The sequence below is a fragment of the Oncorhynchus nerka genome, linkage group LG15 (genome assembly GCF_034236695.1).
Source record: "Oncorhynchus nerka isolate Pitt River linkage group LG15, Oner_Uvic_2.0, whole genome shotgun sequence".
NCBI lineage: Eukaryota > Metazoa > Chordata > Actinopteri > Salmoniformes > Salmonidae > Oncorhynchus > Oncorhynchus nerka.
The window spans coordinates 84,732,102-84,752,136 of record NC_088410.1 but is presented as its reverse complement, the minus strand read 5'-3'; the positions used below and the strand labels follow the sequence as shown (position 1 = coordinate 84,752,136).

Below are 20,035 nucleotides of genomic sequence, written 5' to 3'. Positions count from 1 at the left end.
TCTGGATCCAGTCCTAACCTGTGTGTCTCTCTCTGGATCCAGTCCTAACCTGTGTGTCTCTCTCTGGATCCAGTCCTAACCTGTGTGTCTCTCTCTGGATCCAGTCCTAACCTGTGTGTCTCTCTCTGGATCCAGTCCTAACCTGTGTGTCTCTCTGGATCCAGTCCTAACCTGTGTGTCTCTCTCTGGATCCAGTCCTAACCTGTGTGTCTCTCTCTGGATCCAATCCTAACCTGTGTGTCTCTCTCTGGAGCCAGTCCTAACCTGTGTGTCTCTCTCTGGAGCCAGTCCTAACCTGTGTGTCTCTCTCTGGAGCCAGTCCTAACCTGTGTCTCTCTCTGGATCCAGTCCTAACCTGTGTGTCTCTCTCTGGATCCAGTCCTAACCTGTGTGTCTCTCTCTGGATCCAGTCCTAACCTGTAACACAGTGGCAGTAATCCACTGCATTCAAATTATGAAGCAGGGCTAGGATGCATCCAAAACCCCGTTGGCTCGCCATGAGAGGTAAGCCAGCTGACAGACAGCAGGTTGATGACAGTGCCCCCCCCCCCTCAAACGAATGCCATTTGACCCCATGCTAATGATCCAGATGCTTTATAATGTGCAGGGCCGAGCGTCTTAATTAGTGAACCTTGGCTGTGGCAGGAATGATGAAGAGCAGGCAGTAGCACAGCAGCCCTTCTGCCTTCATTAGGGCAAGGTTCCGTGACAGACAGGCAGACAGGGGTAGGGCTGAGCCTCAGAGAGAGACAGGCCCCGGAGGTCAGAGAGTTCAGGCCTCAACTGGAGGTCGACCGATTAATCGGAATGGCTGATTAATTAGGGCCGATTTCAAGTTTTCATAACAATCGGAAATCGGTATTTTTGGGCGCCGATTTTGCCGTTTAAAAATATAAAATGTTTACACCTTTATTTAACTAGGCAAGTCAGTTAAGAACACATTCTTATTTTAAATGACGGTCTAGGAACGAGGCAGAACGACAGATTTTTACCTTGTCAGCTCGGGGGATCCAATCTTGCAACCTTACAGTTAACTAGTCCAACGCTCTAACCACCTGCCTCACGAGGAGCCTGCCTGTTATGCGAATGCAGTAAGCCAAGTTAAGTTGCTAGCTAGCGTTAAACTGATCTTATAAAAAACGATCAACGACTGTCGTTGCTCCAATGTGTACAAAACCATAAACATCAATGCCGTTAAAATCAATACACAAGAATATATTTTTACACCTGCATATTTAGCTAAAATAAATCCAGGTTAGCAGGCAATATTAAACAGGTGAAATTGTGTAACTTCGCTTGCGTTGTGCAATTTAACAGGAATAGACTCATGGAATGCCACCCGTTAGATAAAATACTGAACGGGAAAAAGATTTTGTTTGAGGTGATAGTTTCCAGATTTGACCTAAGGCTCGTATTTCTGTGTGTTTATTATAGTTATAGCAGTCTGACTGAGGGGTGGTAGGCAGCAGCAGGCTCGTAATATTCAAAGGTAGAGTGGGGCAAAAAGTATTTAGTCAGCCACCAGTTGTGCAAGTTCTCCCACTTAAAAAGATGAGGCCTGTAATTTTCATCATAGGTACACGTCAACTATGACAGACAAAATGAGAGAGAAAAAAATCCAGAAAATCACATTGTAGGATTTTTTATGAATATATTTGCAAATTATGGTGGAAAATAAGTATTTGGTCAATAACAAAAGTTTCTCAATACTTTGTTATATACCCTTTGTTTGGCAATGACAGAGGTCAAACGTTTTCTGTAAGTCTTCACACACTTGCTGGTATTTTGGCCCATTCCTCCATGCAGATCTCCTCTAGAGCAGTGATATTTTGGGGCTGTTGCTGGGCAACACAGACTTTCAACTCCCTCCAAAGATGTTCTATGGGGTTGAGATCTGGAGACTGGCTAGGCCACTCCAGGACCTTGAAATGCTTCTTACGAAGCCACTCCTTCGTTGCCCGGGCGGTGTGTTTGGGATCATTGTCATGCTGAAAGACCCAGCCACGTTTCACCTTCAATGCCCTTGCTGATGGGAGGTTTTCACTCAAACTCTCAAGATACATGGCCCCATTCATTCTTTCCTTTACACGGATCAGTCGTCCTGGTTCCTTTGCAGAAAAACAGCCCCAAAGCATGATGTTTCCACCCCCATGCTTCACAGTAGGTATGGTGTTCTTTGGATGCAACTCAGCATTCTTTGTCCTCCAAACACGACGAGTTGAGTTTTTACCAAAAAGTTCTATTTTGGTTTCATCTGACCATATGATATTCTCCCAATCTTCTTCTGGATCATCCAAATACTCTCTAGCAAACTTCAGACGGGCCTGGACATGTACTGGCTTAAGCAGGGGGACACGTCTGGCACTGCAGGATTTGAGTCCCTGGCGGCGTAGTGTGTTATTGATGGTAGGCTTTGTTACTTTGGTCCCAGCTCTCTGCAGGTCATTCACTAGGTCCCCCCGTGTGGTTCTGGGATTTTTGCTCACCGTTCTTGTGATCATTTTGACCCCACGGGGTGAGATCTTGCGTGGAGCCCCAGATCGAGGGAGATTATCAGTGGTCTTGTATGTCTTCCATTTCCTAATAATTGCTCCCACAGTTGATTTCGTCAAACCAAGCTGCTTACCTATTGCAGATGCGGTCTTCCCAACCTGGTGCAGGTCTACAATTTTGTTTCTGGTGTCCTTTGACAGCTCTGGTCTTGGCCATAGTAGAGTTTGGAGTGTGACTGTTTGAGGTTGTGGACAGGTGTCTTTTATACTGATAACAAGTTCAAACAGGTGCCATTAATACAGGTAACGAGTGGAGGACAGAGGAGCCTCTTAAAGAAGTTACAGGTCTGTGAGAGCCAGAAATCTTGCTTGTTTGTAGGTGACCAAATACTTATTTTCCACCATAATTTGTAAATAAATTCATTAAAAATCCTACAATGTGATTTTCTGGATTTTTTCCCCTAATTTTTCTGTCATAGTTGAAGTGTACCTATGATGAAAATTACAGGCCTCATATTTTTTAAGTGGGAGAACTTGCACAATTGGTGGCTGACTAAATACTTCCCCCCCACTGTATACATTTTATTTTAATTTTATTTATTTTAAATTTAAAATCGACCGATTAATCGGTATCGGCTTTTTTTGTCCTCCAATAATTGGTATCGGCGTTGAAAAATCATAATCGGTCGACCTCTAGCATCTACACTTAGGAGCCCCAGGTAAGAGATTACCACTCCACACACAGACCCACTTTGATCCGGCTGAGGCCGTCACTGTCGCTTTCACAAACCAGGGGTTTTCCTCATATTTAAATACATTTTGAGTGTGGTGCACACTTGAACTGAGTGGAAGAAACACCTGGACAAATTCATTTATATTCAGAGGCGCGCAACTGAGTGGAAGAACCCACAAACAGCTTCTCTCTGGGATCAGCTTCTCTCGGGTTTGATCCCCCTCGGATTAATGGCTGATTTGGTATTAGAGGTGGACATTAAATATTTTAATCGAACAAATTCTTGACACGAGTTCCCTACCTTTTTATTACACAAAGAGCACTGACTGAATCACAGTCATGTGTTTGTACCTAAGGCTGATGTCTCAATCAAACACAGTGCAGACATGTAGTGCCAAACCCTTCAGTCAGGCATCATCCTCAGTGAGGCAATAGGGTGAGTAATGACAGCCTGCAGTCCTCACCTTAACATCACAGTAGATTACACTGTCTCCTTTGTGGTGTTGTGAGAGAATGGAGGAGAGGAATTGTGTTGGAAACTCACCCCTCCCACATTCCCCTCCTGCTAAATTGTTGCAGACGCCTACACTTGGCAAGCGTTCCATAGTTTCAGTACCTACTTATAGCTCCATATAGGCTGTCAATCCTAGCCTGCCTGCGAGCAGACCACTTGCCTAAAAAAGTACTTTAAAGTTTGTTAAATAACGCTCCTTACCAAGACATTTAGTAGAAAGAAGGCACATCTAGCTATCACACCATAAAAAATAAACAGCAGCACATCAATCAGCAACATTTGTTGTCAGGGAAACAAAATAACATATGCTGAAGCAGAATTCTACTGTCTGAAACGAGACAGACGCCCTTTTTTATGTCTGAAAAGTTCAATTATCCACACGTTACTGTAGCTACTTTCTGTGTCTGTAAAGGGTCATGGTAGATTGAACTTCATCACCCGGCCGGAGGTCATACATAAGTAAAAGGAACCATTACAATGAATTGACCTGAAATCGTATGATTTTTTTCTTAGCCTTTTAAATGGGAAACCGCTAAAAAGAAAACCAGTATAACAGTTAATAGAAATCATCCATTTGTCACATCCCTACTTTGACGACCTATTGTTTTCTTCACCACGCAACAGAACCTAGTAGATGTATTCTTAACCCGGAATCATTTCCCATCCCAGAGAAAGGGATATCCAGCCTCCAGTCACACTTCCAGACGTACAACTCATGATGAGTACCAGACCAGTGTTTTTCTGCACTTATCTGCAATTTCTACAATGAACAACTTTTTACTCCAGTCATGCAGCCGTTACAGTTTAGACTTCAGTGCAGCATAGGTCTGTCTGCCTACACAACAACAATAGACTCATGGCCATGATACTAGTGCTACACATTCACTTTACACCCAGACATGATGAAAATGCATACAGTTACATATCACGGTTTCATTTTTGGACCATATTTTATCGATTTCACTCCAATTATCGATTTGTACCATAGGTACCGTGATGTTCTTTTTGGTACCATAGGTACCGTGATGTTCTTTTTGTACCATAGGTACCGTGATGTTCTTTTTGGTACCATAGGTACCGTGATGTTCTTTTTGGTACCATAGGTACCGTGATGTTCTTTTTGGTACCATAGGTACCGTGATGTTCTTTTTGGTACCATAGGTACCGTGATGTTCTTTTTGTACCATAGGTACCGTGATGTTCTTTTTGGTACCATAGGTACCGTGATGTTCTTTTTGGTACCATTAGGTACCGTGATGTTCTTTTTGGTACCATAGGTACCGTGATGTTCTTTTTGGTACCATAGGTACCGTGATGTTCTTTTGGTACCATAGGTACCGTGATGTTCTTTTTGGTACCATAGGTACCGTGATGTTATTTTTGGTACCATAGGTACCGTGATGTTCTTTTTGGTACCATAGGTACCGTGATGTTCTTTTTGTACCATAGGTACCGTGATGTTCTTTTTGTACCATAGGTACCGTGATGTTCTTTTTGTACCATAGGTACCGTGATGTTCTTTTTGTACCATAGGTACCGTGATGTTCTTTTTGTACCATAGGTACCGTGATGTTATTTTTGTACCATAGGTACCGTGATGTTATTTTTGTACCATAGGTACCGTGATGTTCTTTTTGTACCATAGGTACCGTGATGTTCTTTTTGTACCATAGGTACCGTGATGTTCTTTTTGTACCATAGGTACCGTGATGTTCTTTTTGTACCATAGGTACCGTGATGTTCTTTTTGTACCATAGGTACCATGATGTTCTTTTTGTACCAGCTTGCGCTAGTTGGCAGTACCAATGCAAAAACAACAGTATTTCATCCTATAACTTGCTCTCCATCTTTTTCAATAGAAAGCCACGTTTTCAACACTTATTTCCACTACTGATCAAACTAGTTCTCATGCTCTTATCCCAATGCAGCAGAGATAGTGAGCAATATGTTTGGAACTTGGAATCGCAATACATATCGGAACCTAAGTAACGTTGATAATATCGTATTGCGAGTTCCCTGGCAAATTCCAAGCCCTAATGAACGCTGCATTCAAAAAACTGACAGAATCAAACACTTAACAATAAATATTTATACCAATGATGGTTAAATACTGCCCACAGCCTGGCCTGTTGGTGTGTGTGAGGAGAGCGTGACGGTAGCTTGGCGACGGAGAGAGGAATGGCTCTGCGAGCTCCCTCTGCTACGCCTGAAGATCTGGCACACAACTCACAACAACAGTGATGTAACCTGGTAACAAGCTTTTGGCATCATCTCTCTCCACTGAAACCCTGGCCATACCTTCCATATCAACAGCCTGGTTCCAGCGCTGGAGAAGCCCTTGTTTTCCTACTGATATGCAAGGGGGGAAACAGGGAGGGGTGGGAACCACGCTCACCTGCCCTTCAGACAAAGTGAGATTCCTCACTTTTTCCAGCCCTGGAGGCACAGGGCTTATTGGAAGACTTATGTTTTTTTAAACAGAAACTAAAATAGCAACACGACTGGCCATTGTGATTCCACGTGAGCTTTTGTAATGGTGCCGCGTGAACGCCCCAAGTGGGTCTCATCATCTTTAAAAAACTCAAAAGTAGGTAATGGCAGTGCCAAGGCAACGGCTTTAATGGCAGTATTCCTTGTCAATTAAAGTCTTAAAGTGGTTCTGTTAAATCCACTCAGAGGAAGAGAAGGAACATTAACAACAGCCTTCTTGAATTTTTAGGATGTGTCAATTATCACTTCACTGCTCACACTGCTGAGCACATTGTTCGGCTTATTGAAGACCACAGCCAAGCTGGGCTCTGAGACAGCAGCTATTTTCAGACAGCGGTCCTAACAGTGTGTGTATGGGGTAGGATTGTGGTGGTGAGTTCTGTTTTAGTGTTGAGAACCTGTTTTATGTTGGTTGGGTCTGGTGATTGAGTGAAGTAGCCAACGGTATAATGTAGTATATTGCAGGGGAGGTGGGTTCGCCGATTCCCCTGTTCCCACCTCACCAGTGGCTGATCATCATAGTTCAGAATTATACTTCCAATTAGAGGAGAGTGCCACTGTGTGGTGTATGGGTCAGTTTAATGCTACACATAGCCAGGCGGAAGAGACTAGTCAACATTGCAAAACTTAATGCTGGGTTTCTTTTAAACCCACTGGACCTGAAAAAGGCAAGCAGGCAAAGAAATGAACACCTTCACTCTTGTTGCTATGAGCATAACATACTAGTGAGGGGGCTCCAATCACTTAGTATCAAACAAACCAAACAAATCAACAGTCTACATGGATGTGCATGCATGTCAACATTAAGCTGCAGCAGACACCAGCCCAGCCAAAAAGCTCCAGCCTCCAGGCTGTCACAACGCAGACAACAGGCTCTGTGACCCCTACATGCAGACATGGTCAAACAGGCACTGGAAACAAGAGAAGGTTATCTGAATGGAATCTGCAGTAATTACGCCATTTGGGGATATTACAGCTTTTCTCAGCCGTCTGCCGTTATTCACGGTAGTGTTCAGAGCCAAGCGTCTGAGCTGAGAGAGAGAGCTGAACACGCAAGCAGGCAGGCAAACACAAGGCCCTCAGCTCATTGCGCAATCTACAGCAGGCCCTCATACAAAAAGCACATACACCATTCCAGTAATTCAATAAGCCTTTCCAATGAATTACACCAGTGATGAGGGGTTTGTCTCTCTGTCCTGAACAGCTTGGCTGGGATGTGGCCTTTGTGTAGGGAGCGGTGGTGGTGCCCTGACACCGACCATGCGAACCCAATTACCCTGGTCCCCGGGCCTGGGGGCCCGCATTAACACACTCACCCCTTGGGAGCTCGACTCCATGCCAGCCTGGCAGTCAGACAGGGAGCGGAAGAGGGAGAGAGAAAGAGAGCATGCATGCTGAATCACAAATAGACCACTTAAGGCACTGGCAGGAGGACCGTTTGTGGCATTATTGAGAGCCTTTCCCTCATCAGCATTCCCCAGATCCTGTCCAATAAACCACAATTAAATCCTGAGCCTGGCTCTGGGGCAGGCAGGCAGCAAGCTAAGGAGGCGCTGGCGCTAGCACTGCCTCAGGACCAGAGAGGTTTCGCTCCAGTGTCGTCAGTAGCTACAGCAAACTCACATTATCAGGAAGTCTTCTAAATCCTCCTGCAATTATGTATAGAGACTCTACCGGAATAAAACAAGAGACTGATGTGTCTTCATTTTGAGTTCCAGCTCAATATGGTGTATTTGTGAATCCAATACCATCCCCTTCACAAATGACTGTGCACAAGCACTCTTCCAAGGGCGGCAGGTAGCCTAGCGTTTAGAGCGCTTGGCCAGTAACCAAAAGGCCGCTGGTTCGAATAATCGAGCAGACAAAGTGATAAATCTATCGATGTCCCCTTGAGCAAGGCACTTAACCCTAATTTACTCCAGGGGTGCCGTACTACTATGGCTGACCGTGTAAAACACCACATTTCACTGCACCGATCCGGTGTATGTGACAAAAACTAATCAATTAAGTCGCAACCGAAGTGTGTTAAAATGAGAACAAGCTGAAGTTGCCCAAGCATGAGTTAAAGGAATTACCTGGGTGGGCAAAGCATGATCAGAAATCCCTGCAGAGCTAGAATGTCATGAATTTTAAATGGAGACAGGGTTCAGGCTAGGCAGCTCCGGTTGGGCATTGATGACATACACTAACATCAAATGACACCCAACGAAACAACAGCAGTTAAGCCCATTTAGTGCTAAAAGTCAAGAAAAATAAACAAGCTTCTAAATTGGAAGAGTGGAGCTTTGGTTCAGTCTATTAGAAGTTCTCCTCGCGTAAGCCTAAACATTTTCTTCACTTGGGACAGCATTAACATTTGAGTTATAATTAAAAATGTTTCGCTTTTTAATCAACATCCAATCTCTCAGAAATAATTAGCAGCATATTAAAGCGTTTACTGCCTGATGGAGCTGGTTGCTGTTGAAGAGCTGCTCTTTGACTCGTGGACGTCCAGCGTTTTACTGCACCTCCATCCCACCGCCCGCAAGCTCCCGCCCCTCCCTCTTTAAATGCTCAAAAGGTCGTACTGTCCATGAGATGACACAGCCCAGTGTCCAATAGAAAACGCATGCAGCACAGCACACAATAACATAGTATAGAACAGACTGCAGCAGTTTATGACTAACATAAAGCTTGAGCACACACACCAAGAGCATGATGGGCATTCATGGCACATCGCAGAGGGGGCGGCCGGGTCACCATCATAAAACCATGCCCTTTCCCCAGAACGATAAATCCTCTGCATTTGAGGTTGCACAACACCATAGCATAGCGGGATTAAAGGATTAAGTCACAGGTCAATAGTTTCATCTTTTGTTGGCGCTCCAGCTTAGCCTCTGCTCTGCTAAGGCAATGTACCCGTTTGGCACAGGGCAGGCAGGCAGGGCAGGTTCTCTTTGCAGAGGGCTGCTGATGTGATGTCAGAGCGCTCCGTGTGTGTGCAGTAGGGGGACAGAATGCCATTGTCAGCTCTGTGTGTGACCCTGAAGCTCCATCACTGGGTCACAGCCAGCACACAGACAGTGCTCTCTTGGTGGCCCATATTTTCACTGCCAGGAAAAAGAATGGCTAACTCATCCATTACAGAGAGAAATGCTCTACATTGTTTCTGGAGAGAGATTCCATTCGAGAGTGAGAGAACTACTGCTGAGTATTCTGTTAGCGCCAGTAATGACAAAGGTGTCACAGAGAGTGGAGGAACCACAATCAGCTGTGGAATTTGACCAAGGATATCATGAGTCACCAGGCCTCAGTCATTGTCATACATTCCTCTGACATTCTCTAGAAGCCTTCCATGCTAATCTGAGTAGAGCAGCCCAGCTTATAGTTCCCTTATAGCGCGAGAGCAGTGCGGTGACTGCTTACCCATTGCTAGCTCTAACCTGTCCTGAGGAACCACTGGGAGTCTGGGCTGCATCATGTAAGCACTCCACTCATTCTGCACATAAGTTAACACACTTGAATAATGCAATGTGGCATGTAGAAAATGTTCATTAGTGTTTGCAAAACAATGTCCACACAGGCTAGAACACACCGGTAGCAACCAGCTTTGTAGGCTAACTTTCCTTGGTAGTCCACATCAATTCACAACCCTAGTGACCTTGTGATAATATGCTAACGATAATGCAAAATATTGCGGATTGAATACATTTTTGTGACATTCACATAAGGCGTCAACATGCTTCAGTTCGGCAGGCGCCTAGCTGAACCGAACGAGTGTGCTCGCATATTCAATTAAAAAGACCTCCGCTTGAAAAAGGAGGGGGGGAAAAGCTGCAATATTACCGTTTGTCCATTTTGAGACGCCGTAGCCAGTATCCACTTCCTCAAAAAAGGTCCGAATGAATATCAAGTTAGATTTCTTAAGTTGTCATTGCAGAGATCTTAGTTGCATGTAAAGAAGGCGTGATTAAGATGTCTGGCCCTAAATTGTATCAGCATATCGATTGCGCAACCAGGGCTGGAAAAACCTTGGATCATTGTTACTCTAACTTCCGCGACGCATATAAGGCCCTGCCCCGCCCTCCTTTCGGAAAAGCTGACCACAACTCCATTTTGTTGATCCCTGCCTACAGACAGAAACTAAAACAAGAAGCTCCCACGCTGAGGTCTGTCCAACGCTGGTCCGACCAAGCTGATTCCACACTCCAAGACTGCTTCCATCACGTGGACTGGGATATGTTTCGTATTGCGTCAGATAACAACATTGACGAATACGCTGATTCGGTGTGCGAGTTCATTAGAACGTGCGTTGAAGATGTCGTTCCCATAGCAACGATTAAAACATTCCCTAACCAGAAACCGTGGATTGATGGCAGCATTCGCGTGAAACTGAACGCACGAACCACTGCTTTTAATCAGGGCAAGGTGACTGGTAACATGACCGAATACAAACAGTGCAGCTATTCCCTCCGCAAGGCTATCAAACAAGCTAAGCGTCAGTATAGAGACAAAGTAGAATCTCAATTCAACGGCTCAGACACAAGAGGTATGTGGCAGGGTCTACAGTCAATCACGGATTACAAAAAGAAAACCAGCCCCGTCACGAACCAGGATGTCTTGCTCCCAGGCAGACTAAATAACTTTTTTGCCCGCTTTGAGGACAATACAGTGCCACTGACACGGCCTGCAACGAAAACATGCGGACTCTCCTTCACTGCAGCCGAGGTGAGTAAAACATTTAAACGTGTTAACCCTCGCAAGGCTGCAGGCCCAGACGGCATCCCCAGCCGCGCCCTCAGAGCATGCGCAGACCAGCTGGCTGGTGTGTTTACGGACATATTCAATCAATCCCTATACCAGTCTGCTGTTCCCACATGCTTCAAGAGGGCCACCATTGTTCCTGTTCCCAAGAAAGCTAAGGTAACTGAGCTAAACGACTACCGCCCCGTAGCACTCACTTCCGTCATCATGAAGTGCTTTGAGAGACTAGTCAAGTACCATATCACCTCCACCCTGCCTGACACCCTAGACCCACTCCAATTTGCTTACCGCCCAAATAGGTCCACAGACGATGCAATCTCAACCACACTGCACACTGCCCTAACCCATCTGGACAAGAGGAATACCTATGTGAGAATGCTGTTCATCGACTACAGCTTGGCATTCAACACCATAGTACCCTCCCAGCTCGTCATCAAGCTCGAGACCCTGGGTCTCGACCGCGCCCTGTGCAACTGGGTACTGGACTTCCTGACCGGCCGCCCCCAGGTGGTGAGGGTAGGCAACAACATCTCCACCCCGCTGATCCTCAACACTGGGGCCCCACAAGGGTGCGTTCTGAGCCCTCTCCTGTAGTCCCTGTTCACCCACGACTGCGTGGCCACGCACGCCTCCAACTCAATCATCAAGTTTGCGTACGACACAACAGTGGTAGGCTTGATTACCAACAATGACGAGACGGCCTACAGGGAGGAGGTGAGGGCCCTCGGAGTGTGGTGTCAGGAAAATAACCTCACACTCAACGTCAACAAAACTAAGGAGATGATTGTGGACTTCAGGAAACAGCAGAGGGCTACAGATGCACAATCGAGAGCATCCTGGCGGGCTGTATCACCGCCTAGTACGGCAACTGCTCCGCCCACAACCGTAAGGCTCTCCAGAGGGTAGTGAGGTCTGCACAACGCATCACCGGGGGCAAACTACCTGCCCTCCAGGACACCTACACCACCCGATGTTACAGGAAGGCCATAAAGATCATCAAGGACAACAACCACCCGAGCCACTGCCTGTTCACCCCGCTATCATCCAGAAGGCGAGTTCAGTACAGGTGCATCAAAGCTGGGACCGAGAGACTGAAAAACAGCTTCTATCTCAAGGCCATCAGACTGTTAAACAGCCACCACTAACATTGAGTGGCTGCTGCCAACACACTGACACTGACTCAACTCCAACCACTTTAATAATGGGAATTGATGGGAAATGATGTAAAATATATCACTAGCCACTTTAAACAATGCTACCTAATATAATGTTTACATACCCTACATTATTCATCTCATATGCATACGTATATACTGTACTCTATCATCTACTGCATCCTTATGTAATACATGTATCACTAGCCACTTTAACTATGCCACTTTGTTTACATACTCATCTCATACATATTCTTTATCCCCTTACGCTGTGTATAAGACAGTAGTTTTGGAATTGTTAGTTAGATTACTGGTTGGTTATTACTGCATTGTCGGAACTAGAAGCACAAGCATTTCGCTACACTCGCATTAAATCTGCTAACCATGTGTATGTGAAAAATTAAAATTTGATTTGATTTGATGCAGTATCTCAATGAAATGTTTTGCATGAAAACAAAAACTAAAGTATCCCTACTGACCAATCACAGACGAAGGGGAGAAGACTTCCGCTACCAACTTCGGCTTGCTTCCAGAAAACAAAAAAGTCAAAATTATGTCATAATATATGCACAAACTCTAGCGAACTGTTTTTGGGAAGCATGCGGACGCTTTTAGTCCCCCCCACCTCAAGTCTCTCCCACTAAATGATGCAGTTCGTCAACAATTCGTTATTTTTGAACAACTTATTACGGACTCCAGAGTCATGATTCATTTTTCTGAGTGACTCGTTAATATTAGTCGCTCATTTGACCTGCTGGCTGGCCACAATGAATTCTACAGGCTCCTCCGGCTCAGGAGACGTGCACCACCAACTGTCATATGCTTGCAGGAAATCTATCATTTAAAATGTTGAGCTCAAAAGATCTGTCTGGATCAAGTGCCATTCTGTGACATTGGCTAACACCTTTTTTTTTGCCGTGGTACCATTTTGGTATCGAGGATCGTGATGGTATTGAGTATTGTGATAAGAAACCTGGTATCAAAAGTCAAAATCACCCCTCCCTCCCTCCCACACACACACACTTTTCCAGGTAGCTTCAACTAATTTGGTTACCAAGAGAGCACACTATTTATCTGGGTGTGTAGGAAGAGTACAGGGGGAAGGTAAATGTGTGAGTCACTGTAGCTTTAGCCCTTTGCTGTTGAAACACCTCCAGGCGAAAGGGAATAATCAACAAGATATTGCTCATAAAAAGGGCATAACAGGTCATCACTAAACCAGAGGATCTATCATGAGACCAGGCATATCATTTAGATTTAAAAGCTCTATGAAAGCAATCATCTCCCAAAGCCAAGTGCATGATGTTCGAATTAAGCGATGGCAATTTCAGACACACTGTCCAAACAGCCAATGTGAAGCAGTATCAGACTGTGAAATCACTATGGGAACTCAGAGGTCGACCGATTAATCGGAATGGCCGATTAATTAGAGCAGAATTCAAGTTTTCATAATCAGAAATCAGTATTTTTGGACACCGATTTTTATTTATTTTTTCAAACCTTTATTTAATCTTTATTTAACCAGGCAAGTCAGTTAAGAACACATTCTTATTTTCAATGACGGCCTCGGAACGGTGGGTTAACTGCCTCGTTCAGGGGCAGAATGACAGATTCTCACCTTGTCAGCTCGAGGGATTCAATCTTGCAACCTTATAGTTAACTAGTCCAACGCTCTAACCACCTGCCTCTCATTGCACTCCACAAGGAGACTGCCTGTTATGCGAACGCAGTAAGCCAAGGTAAGTTGCTAGCTAGCATTAAACTTATCTTATAAAAAACAATCAATCATAAATCACTAGTTAACTACATATGGTTGATGATATTACTAGATATTATCCAGCGGGTCCTGCGTTGCATATAATCGATGCGGTGCGTATCGTTGCTCCAATGTGTACCTAACCATAAACATCAATGCCTTTCTTAAAATCAATACACAGATGTATGTATTTTTAAATCTGCATATTTAGATAAAATAAAACCAGGTTACCAGGCAATATTAACCAGCTGAAATTGTGTCATTTCTCTTGCGTTCATTGCACGCAGAGTCAGTGTATATGCAACAGTTTGGGCCGCCTAATTTGCCAGTGTTTTATGTAATTATGACATAACATTGAAGGTTGTGCAATGTAACAGGAATATTTAGCCTAATGGATGCCACCCCTTAGATAAAATACGGAACAATTCCGTATTTCACTGAAACAATAAACGTCTTGTTCTCGAGATGATAGTTTCTGGATTCGACCATATTAATGACCTACGGCTCGTATTTCTGTGTGACTGAGCGGTGGTAGGCACTAGCAGGCTCGTTAGCAAAGGACTGACTATTGTGACAGAATAATGCTATAGTAGACATGTCTATCTGAAACTTGTGCAATGAGGATAACTCTGATGCATCTCTTTGTTTATGCTTTGTCTAGTAAGTTCATCTTTGACATGTATTTAACCCCTTATTTTTGAAAGGAAAACAGTCTGTATTTGCACTTCCATACATTTTTTCAACCGGTACCAGGGGACCTTCAGACAAGTCTTGGGAGGCCTGTAGGCATCCAAGAGCAAAACAACCATGTGTTTGTGGGGCCTCTCGGGTGGCAAAACGGACAACACCATGTTCGTAAGAGTCTCATCCTTCCATAGAGGGATCGTCGATTGTGAAAAGACCGATTTTCGGGATGTCTTATAGTCTGACAAACTCTGCTCTAGCGCCGTCACTGCCGATGTGGAAGTACAACAACATTTGTGGAGACTTATTTTCATGGGGACTTTATTTTTTATATTAGGCTCATTTGATTACCGTAGGTATGCGGACATTGACTCAAGGAGGCTAAATACAAACATTGGATTTTGTCCTATTTTTTCCATTTAGATTTTGGGTTGAAATGGAGAAGTGAATCCAAAATATAAATTATTAATTTGTAGACTAATTGGAATTAAAGCCAAACTAAAATCAGTGGCACAGATCGAACTAGTGAAGAAAAATGTTGATATTTGGTTGTGTTGGCAACCAAACAATTCAAACCAAAAAAGATCACTAAATATCTTTACATTTGAAATCATCTTTAAACCCTAAGTCTATTGTATTGCCTATTTTTTGTTGAATTCTGTGTTGAATTGAAACAAAAGCTGTTGGGGACTTGCAAAAGCTATAGTATATAGGCCTAAAAAGCATACTTGAGTGATACAGTGGGGACATTTCATTTGCCCTGTTAAACCTACCCTTTAGAATGACTGATCGTAACAGTGAATCCATTCAGTTTAAGTGGAGATCTCATTATTTTCACAATAGCACATTGATAATAGTCCGTGACAAATATAAGACTCAGCAGGGTTAAACCCCAGGAGATGGAAGGGTAGCTGTAGATCAATCATTCTCCAGTGCTGCCCAACCTACTTTTTCCTGATAGTGGATATAATGTTGAAAATCTGACATTGTTTTAAAGGTACAAATTCAACATATTTTACACAAGGTTTGTCTATGTTGACATTTGGTTACCACAACATAATCCTGTGGTTTAAATTTCACCCTCAAAAAAAAGTAGCTGACTTCTTTCAAATCCAATGTATTTTCCACATCACAATACGTTGACAAATTACATTGAAACTAGAGGTCGACCGATTAAAATAGGAATGGCCGATTAATTAGGGCCGATTTCAAGTTTTCATAACGATCGGAAATCGGTATTTTTGGGCGCAGATTTTTTTATACACCTTTTTTATACATCTTTATTTAAATAGGCAAGTCAGTTAAGAACACATTCTTATTTACAATGACAGCCTAGGAACGGTGGGTTAACTGCCTTGTTCAGGGGCAGAACGACAGATTGTCACCTGGTCAGCTCGGGGGATCCAATCTTGCAACCTTACAGTTAACTAGTCCCAACGCTATAACCACCTGCCACTCGTTGCACTCCACAAGGAGACTGCCTGTTACGAATGCAGTAGAAGCCAAGGTAAGTTGCTAGATAGCATTACTTATCTTATAAAAAACAATCAATCAATCATAATCACTAGTTATAACTACACATGGTTGATGATATTACCAGTTTATCTAGCGTGTCCTGCATATACTTGATGCAACGCTGGGGGATGATTTAACAAAAGCGCATTTGTGAAAAAAGCACAATCGTTGGACGACTGTACCTAACCATGAACATCAATGCCTTTCTTAAAATCAATAAACAGAAGTATGCATTTTTAAACCTGCATATTTAGCTAAAAGAAATCCAGGTTAGCAGGCAATATTATCCAGGTGAAATTGTGTCACTTCTCTTGCGTTCTTAGCACGCAGAGTCAGGGTATATGCAACAGTTTGGGCCGCCTGGCTCATCGCGAACTAATGTGCCAGAATTTTACGTAATTATGACATAACATTGAAGGTTGTGCAATGTAACAAGAATATTTAGACTGAGGGATGCCACCCGTTGGATAAAATAACGAACAGTTCCGTATTTCACTGAAATAAACATTTTGTTTTCTTACCCTAATGGGTAAGAGCTCAAGTCAGTGGCAGCTGATGAGGTTGTTAACCGCTAATCGATTTGCAAAAAGTGTTAAATCCTCAATATATTAACATAGGACAGTGGCTAAAGCTGATACATCCCACATTAATCAGGGACTTCATCTCTTACAGACAGTACAAAGCTCATCTGTGTGTTGATCATGGATACAGAGAGCCACTTAATAGGATTATGACCCAACATCCAGACATGACATGCACCCGTTATGGATTACCAAAGTAGCGAAGTCCAAAGCATGACAGAAAAGTGTTAGTTCATCTAGTTCAATGCCCCTGCATTTTTACTATAGGTTAGGCTGCATGTTACATCACTGTATTGCACGTGTCAAATTCATTCCACGGAGGGTGGAATGCCGGTTTTCGCTTCTCCCTTGTACTTGATTGATTAATTAGTCACTAATTAGTAAGGAACCCGATACCTGGTTGTCTAGGGCTTAATTGAAAGGAAAAAACAAAACCTGCAGACACTAGGCCCACCATGGAATGAGTTCGACACCCTGCTGTAGTGGCATGGAAAACCTGAATGTATTACAGACAGATGACGGGATTGTTAAGATCAGACAGGAGTGTTTGATGCTAAACAACCAGCCCATTCAAAACTTCAAAAGCCTCATTACATGAATGCTCTGCGTTGAGGCTACTGTTGATTCTGGTTCAAAATATAATTACCAAACACCCTTTGCAGCTTCACCCCAGAGGGTTTCAGCACCAGAGAGAGGGGGACCCACGTCAGACTTGAGGGGCAAATGAATGTTGGATTTGAGACTTCCATCACCTCTATGAATACTGACGTCCCCTAACCCTCAATATCCTTCCCAGATTTCAAAGCCTTTTGCTCTGGCACGCCCGTCGGTTGCTCACCTTCCTTTTCTCGCAACCTTAAAATTCCTGCACACATGATCCTCATCGCCACACACACACACACCTCATCAGCGGATTTGCATGTCTGCTTCAGAGCAGTATGAGATGAAATAGAACCCCAGTGGCTGCCTGTGCCTCTGCTGAGATTCACTCATCTGACAGAGAGAGCTTCACTTAGGGGCCCCAGACAGACAGAAAACTAAAACGCAGGCACGATTCCCTTAAAGGGCTGTACACAACCAATACCATACAAGCTACACCATCAAAATGGGATTACTAATATTTCTAAAGGGCTACACAACAACAATATGCAAGAAATACATAGAAACAATGTAAACCTACATCTTGCATGAGACAGCGCATTCACTTTACCAATCGGAACTGAAGAGAGAGAAACCACAATACATGAGGGCTCCAATCAGATCACATGCCAAAGACAATGATAATTTCTCATTTGTGTCTCAACGTCTCGGTCTGTCACTAGGAGACAGTTGTATTATAGCCGTAGCATGTGCTGGTCAAGGGCAAACAGAGCTGTAAAGGTTCATAGAAGTCCATTGCTCTCCTGGGTCTAAGCCATGCAACCATCACACTGAGCCATGCAACCCACACACACACTGAGCCATGCAACCCACACACACACTGAGCCATGCAACCCACACACACACTGAGCCATGCAGCCGACACACACACACACACTGAGCCATGCAACCATCACACACACACACTGAGCCATGCAACCATCACACACAGAGCCATGCAACAATCACACACAGAGCCATGCAACCATCACACACACACACTGAGCCATGCAACCCACACACACACACTGAGCCATGCAACCCACACACACACACACACATTGAGCCATGCAACCCACACACACATTGAGCCATGCAACCCATACACACACTGAGCCATGCAACCCACACACACACTGAGCCATGCAACCCACACACACAGATCCATGCAACCCACACACACAGAGCCATGAAACCCACACACACACTGAGCCATGCAACCATCACACACACTGAGCCATGCAACCCACACACACTGAGCCAAACAACCCACACACACTGAGCCAAACAACCCACACACACAGACACACACACACACACACACACACACACACTGAGCCATGCAACCCACACACACACACTGAGCCATGCAACCATCACACACACACACACACAGAGCCATGCAACCCACATACACACACACTGAGCCATGCAACACACACTGAGCCATGCAACCCACACATACACACTGAGCCATGCAACCCACACAAACACACACATTGAGCCATGCAACCCACACACACATTGAGCCATGCAACCCATACACACACTGAGCCATGCAACCCACACACACAGAGCCATGCAACCCACACACACACATAGTCATGAAACCCACACACACTGAGCCATGCAACCATCACACACACACACACACACACACACACACACACTGAGCCATGCAACAATCACACACACTGAGCCATGCAACCCACACACACTGAGCCAAACAACCCACACACACTGAGCCAAACAACCCACACACACAGACACACACACACACTGAGCCATGCAACCCACACACACACACTGAGCCATGCAACCATCACACACACACACAGAGCCATTCAACCCACATACACACACACTGAGCCACGCAACCCACACACACACACTGAGCCATGCAACCCACACACACACTGAGCCATGCAACCCACGAACACACACACACTGAGCCATGCAACCATCACACACACACACACACTGAGCCATGCAACCATCACACACACACACACACTGAGCCATGCAACCCACACACACACACACTGAGCCATGCAACCCACACACACACACACTGAGCCATGCAACCCACACACACACACACTGAGCCATCCAACCCACATACACACACACACTGAGCCATGCAACCCACATACACACACACACTGAGCCATGCAACCCACACACACACACACACTGAGCCATGCAACCCACACACACAGCCATGCAACCCACACACACAGCCATGCAACCCACACACACACACACACTGAGCCACAGAACCCACACACTGAGCCATGCAACCCACACACACACACACCGAGCCATGCAACCCACACACGCCGAGCCATGCAACCCACACACGCCGAGCCATGCAACCCACACACACCGAGCCATGCAACCCACACACACACCGAGCCATGCAACCCACACCGAGCCATGCAACCCACACCGAGCCATGCAACCCACACACACTGAGCCATGCAACCCACACACACTGAGCCATGCAACCCACACACACACACACCGAGCCATGCAACCCACACACACACTGAGCCATGCACCCATCACACACACTGAGCCATGCAACCCACACACACTGAGCCATGCAACCCACATACACACACACACTGAGCCATGCAATCCACACACACACACTGAGCCATGCAACCATCACACACACACTGAGCCATGCAATCCACACACACACACTGAGCCATGCAACCATCACACACTG

The 20,035-nt window shown here is 44.8% G+C and overlaps 1 protein-coding gene across 3 annotated transcripts in view; it reads right to left on the bottom strand.

The window, feature by feature from the left end:
* The window catches only part of LOC115117564 (forkhead box protein J3-like), a 197,720-nt gene that overhangs the window by 92,070 nt on the left and 85,615 nt on the right, over nt 1-20,035 (bottom strand). The window contains exon 1 of one of the 3 annotated variants that reach the window (XM_065001979.1): nt 17,843-19,188. The exons of 1 other annotated variant lie outside the window; for it this stretch is intronic. The gene's annotated coding sequence lies outside the window, so the exon portion shown is untranslated. Of the gene's footprint in view, nt 1-5,833; nt 8,743-17,842; nt 19,189-20,035 lie in introns of those variants that run through there. One more of the 3 variants, XM_065001978.1, reaches the window with a different exon arrangement.